The sequence below is a fragment of the Triticum aestivum genome, chromosome 2D (genome assembly GCF_018294505.1).
Source record: "Triticum aestivum cultivar Chinese Spring chromosome 2D, IWGSC CS RefSeq v2.1, whole genome shotgun sequence".
Classification (NCBI taxonomy): domain Eukaryota; kingdom Viridiplantae; phylum Streptophyta; class Magnoliopsida; order Poales; family Poaceae; genus Triticum; species Triticum aestivum.
Genome location: NC_057799.1, coordinates 601,904,794 through 601,910,225, shown reverse-complemented (window position 1 = coordinate 601,910,225; position 5,432 = coordinate 601,904,794). Strand labels below are relative to the sequence as shown.

Genomic DNA, 5,432 nt, shown 5'->3' with positions numbered 1-5,432 from the left:
GGTCGACCTCCTGGCCGCCGGCGGCGTGTACTTTCCGCCACCGCTGCCGCTGCTCTTCCCGTCGCTTTTCTTAGGAGACGTATCCCCCATCGCCGCCGCCAAACCTCCTCCGATCACCGCCGCCAAACGCCCAAGGTCCTAAACCTAAAGCTCTGATACCAATTGTTGGTTTTCAGGCTGTGATCTACTCTCACTTTTCTCTGAATTTTCTCGCTGAAGAACACAACACACGCACAGGAGGTGGAAGGGAACAGAGAGGAAACGCAGTCACGAGAGAGAGAGTTTTGCGACGCGCTGATCTGCGTCTTTTCTGGGGTTTTCCTTTTATTCCATCGTGCAACTGAAAACAACGGAAAGCTCGCCACGATCCAACTAATGCGCGTGCCATCCCACGAGCTTGAATCGTGCCGAGTCATAAGCTACCAGCTAAGCCTATCAACTAGGAACAAAAAAAGACTAACCACCGCAACGTGAACTCAGCACGTTTCTGGTGAGAGACGATCAGCATGCAAACATCCATCGTGCATATGACTGTCCTTATGTGAATCAAGGAAATAAAGCGAAAAAATCAAGTGCAGATACACTGAGGTTAATATCAACACTCATGGGTGTACTAAGATGAAGAAATTCAATAGAAAAATATCAAACATAACAGTCTTCCACAATCCATAAGCACAAACTAAATAAAAGGCTGGTTTCACAGTAGACCAAGACAACTGGTTAAATGCACATGGACGAAAGAAATACAATGCGACCAAGGTTGCTAGTAACAAGAGAGCGACTACAGTGGCAAGTGAAATGTTGCATACAAATTAAGTATAAGCCCATCTAAGCAGCTTCTCATTGCGGTATACAGTTGATGGAGTATACGGCTTCATATATGGTTTCTAATTGATTGTTCTCCATATTACAACTTCTCATTGTCATATATGGCTCCTCATTCCAATCGATTGTGCTCCAAACAGAGATGCACCAGCGAGAGAGACTTCAAGTAGACATTGATTTGTACAAAGCCTTTCAAGTAGACATTAATTTGTACAAGGCCTACAGACGAAGAATGCAAATTGATGAACTCAGCTGGTTTTGGCGGTAAGAGCTCATTGTTGGAGAAAGAGGCAACACAATAAAAAAATACATAATGTAATAAACCTTTACACAAAGGAAAGAAAGGAACATAGCAGGGTGAAGAGGTAAGTAAATATCATATTATAACTTATTTTAGACATATTGCACTAACATCTTACCTGGTTGTGTTAACTGTCACTTGACGCCTTTGAAGCATGACAGGCGACAAAGCCTAGTTCCTGAGAAGGTAACTGCAGGAATATAATTTCAATAATCATTACACTGGCCCAGAAATCGGGAACACCACACCACTGCCACAACAGATACTGATTAAGGCTCAAACTGAAATTTGACGTCCACACTAAGTCAAATGGGAGGTGGATTCTAATCAATTGAGAAAGTTTAAACTGCCGAATGAACCCAAGTATTTCAGAGTTCATGCTGACAATTTACATATTAGATAGATGAAACACCAAGCCATAGTTGGCATATTAGATGATTTCTACGAGTCAAGTCTTCAGGTGATATCCACATCCACAAGAGTCGCGTCTGAGGTCGCAATACACCACACTAAGTTACTACTGACTCAAACTTCTGAAGATACATGTGCACAAACCCATCTCTTGCTAGCTAATTCAGCATCATTAACTTCACGCCTCAGAACTTGTGGGCCTGTTACTGGATGGTTTAAGCCAGATCAGGAGGAAGACAAACCAGAAGATTTCTGATTGCCGCATCGCAGACATCTACCCGAGCCACATCTCGCCGGAATCACGCCCATGCCCTCCCTCCAATACTCCTAACCAAAGAAGGGAAGCAGCCTTATTCGGAAGAATTCCTCACGAAAAGAAGGGAAGAGAAGGGAGGCAAAGGGCCCAGAGATGACCGACTTACGCTTAGACGATGGAGGTAGCGCAACCGCGGCGGCGGTGCCGGAGAAGCTCGTGGCCCGCCGACGATGATAAGCGTCTACGCATGCTCGACGGCAGGTGCTCCCCGAAGGCCGCCCGCCGCGCCTCTCATCTGTAGCGCCTCGCGCGGAGCCACACCCAAGGCCTGTGGGAGAGAGGAGGAGGCCCGGTGGCGGAGATCGAAAGCCAGAGGAGGGGCGTGGAAGGAGACGAGGAAGGAGAGGAGGTGGCGGCGGCGAGAGGAGGGTCCCGACTCACAAGGAGACCCTGGTTAGGTCACGGTTATTTCGATCGCTATATACTTTATCCTGATTTTTTCCTACTTATCGTGGGAAGGTGTTGCCTGCGAGAGTACTCTACCTGCGACAGTAAAATCTTTCACGTGGCATAGCCCAGAGGACGCCCCTTCCGCGACTGTTAAAGGGTTTAATATTGTCCTAAAAACAGTTTTTCATTGCAATAAATATGTTCTTACAAGACTTCGTTTACTGTATAAAATTATCTCTCTACAATTGCCAAACAAAATTATAGTTGCTTCTGTTAGCTTTTTTATTTTCAAATTTTATACCATTTTCCATGCCATAAATAGTCTGGCATTTTGAGGTGGGATGGCAATTTCTACGCATGTTGAATGGCAATTTTAGTTTCACACAGATGGCAAATTCCTGCTTGTGTGTGAATGTTCAATTTAGGTTTACACGTACAACAAATTAGGAGAATTCATATCATTTTTTTGTTTTCTAAACATGGTAAATTTTAATTATTTCACAATGCCCGCATGGCAAAACTATGAATTTTTAAACTTGTCACATGGTGTCGGTACTGTGACCATTGGGTTCACGAACCCAACTGCGCAGGGACCACGGTCGCCTCCTGGTCAAAACCAAGAAGATGAAGGAGCTCTCCACCAACAAAAAACTACCTCCACCACTCTGTGGTGGTATGCAGATCTTGGTCAAGATCATCATCAACAAACATCTTCAAGAAGGAGCCTAAGCTCCTTAGAGGCATGCCTCAAGATCTGTTGCATCCTTCTCCAAGCTAAACAAGTGCCAAAAGGAACAAGGCCGAGTCGCCCAGCAACGGCCAACGAGCCAGACAGACATCATCCGGGAACGCCAATGCCTGGCAAATGACCCCTCCAGCTAGCCCGCACTCAGCAAGCATCGATAGCAAGCTACCGCCCCCTCCCACATGTGGCGCGTCTGCTCTGCCCACACAGAGCTTTCGTGCCACATGGTGGGGGTGCAGGCGTGCCAGTGGAGAGACAAGATGTGCGGTATGAATCACCCCATTATTTCACCGCATGGTGCACACCTGTACAGAGGTATGTCATGCCCAGCTCAAGTGGCACCATGGGCGGTGGTGACAAGATGGCAGTTCGTTTTCAGGAGCCAAAAGACGATGACACCGTCACTCATTCAATGCACCTACCTATCTAGTTTGACTAGGTATTTTCCTTAGTAGCAAAGCCATTGTGGTACCAAGCTACTGAGAGGAAAAGGGGGATTTTTAGGAGACCTTTCGGGCAGGTCAGCTGGATCTGCTCTAGGGTTGGACACTTGGTAGAATAACAATAGAAGCCGCACTACTACCCCCATTCCCGGAAAGGATATATAGCTCTCTGTTCATCAAATAATCCACACTCAAAGTAGGAGTAGGGTATTACGCAACCATGCGGCTCGAACCTGGGTAAATCATTGTGTCTTGTCATGCATTCCTTCTTGGGATAGATCCTCACCTTGCACCCTGTCTAGAAATCGGCAAGGGACGTTCTCAGTTCCTGGTGTCTCGCGTGTAGTCTGCACACGCGCGATGACACATGGCAAGTAAAACATTTTTTAACGTTGGCATGTCAACATATTTCTCCTAGAGGAAAAATAAGGAGAAATATATTTCTCCTAGTCAGATGACAAATTCATAACATTTTTTTGTCTTCCAAACATGGCAAATTTAGCTCTTTTTTTAATGGTCCCATGGCAAGCTTTAGTAATTTTTCTCCCTTATTCATGACAATTTTGGGAATGTTTTCTTATTTGGCACATGTCCATTTTACATATTTTTGTATTTTTCTAAGAAAAACATATTTACACATTGTCAATTTGGCAAATTTCCTGCTGGTCACAAATTAGTAACATATTAGTTTTTAAAACATGGAAAATTCATATAATTTGCATATAATGTCCACATGGCATTTTTATGAATTTTTCAAGTTGACACATGGAAAATTTACATATTTTTTGAAATGTTCACATGTCAACTTTTTAGAATTTTTAGTTTTCTAAAACATGGTAGCTTGACCCTTCTTGAAGGCTTCTTCAGAGAAAACATCATGGCAAATTTGTTGTATAGACCATGGAAAATTTCCAACTTCTCACAATTAAAATATTTTTTTTTTGCATTTGGAATTTGAGATGTGACCACTAAAGAAAATTTATAATTTTGACATGAATTTTAGAGAAACCAACCTTTTCCCTAGACTGCCATGTGAAACACCTTTAAAAAAAATATAATTTCCATCAAACGACTTGGACCATGGCAAAATATAATTCTGCTTGTTTCTCATACAAATACCATGGCAATTTTATCCTGCGTGTACTTTTATTATTTATTTGTATCGCTTTTTGTTTGTGGCATGACAATTACTTATAAGTGGATTTTTTTCATTGTGTCATGTCAATTTATTTTTTATAATTATTTCATTCTTTGTACATCAAATCTTTAAACACAAGTTTTCTTTAATATGTGAGGGATGGGGTGTTAATCATGATAATGCCAAACTCACTTTTTATATACTCCCTTCGTCACAAAATAAGTGTTTTTGTTTTGCGAATCCAAAATAAGTGTCTCAACTTTGTACTAATTTTAGTGCAAAGTTGTACTAAAGTTGAGACACTGTTTTAGGGGTATAACGATTCTTTATTCAATCAAGTTCAACGGAATCGTTACAATGTCATGTGGTTGAAGGAACCACACATGCCTTCCTACGCCTAGAGACAAAGCAAATTTAGCTATATTATCAGCCTCAAAATTTCGAGACCTTCTGTCATACATAAAATCACTCTCCAAGAATTCTAATTTACTAGCACGAATTTCCTTGATGATGGTCGCTTGCCTCCCACCTTGATTTGACACAATGTCTTTTATCACCGAGGAGCAATCTGAAGAAAAATAACTCGGGAGATGTTCAAATCATTGGCCAAAGCCTTGCGACATGCTAAGGCTTCCAAAGTTGGCGCATCCGTGATAGCCATGAAGTTGATCGCTGATGAGCCCATATAATTACCCAGATTATCCCGACAAATGCAGCTGCGACACCTCCATATCCATGTCTCCCAAGAGCACCATTAACATCGATTTTCATATAACCAGACAGTGGTCTAATCCAAGGCTGTCGAACACTAGTATGAGCCGGTAGGGTAGCTACTCGTTGTGGGCCAGCGACGGTTGTTAACT

At 42.7% G+C, this 5,432-nt stretch overlaps 1 long non-coding RNA gene across 1 annotated transcript; it reads right to left on the bottom strand.

Moving 5' to 3' along the window:
• Nucleotides 1-695: 695 nt before the first annotated feature.
• LOC123050310 (uncharacterized) lies at nt 696-2,258 on the bottom strand. The gene is made up of 4 exons (XR_006423750.1): nt 1,960-2,258; nt 1,780-1,864; nt 1,245-1,316; nt 696-1,044 (listed from the first exon to the last, which is right to left on the bottom strand). It is a non-coding gene; the product is annotated as an uncharacterized lncRNA (long non-coding RNA).
• Nucleotides 2,259-5,432: the final 3,174 nt, after the last annotated feature.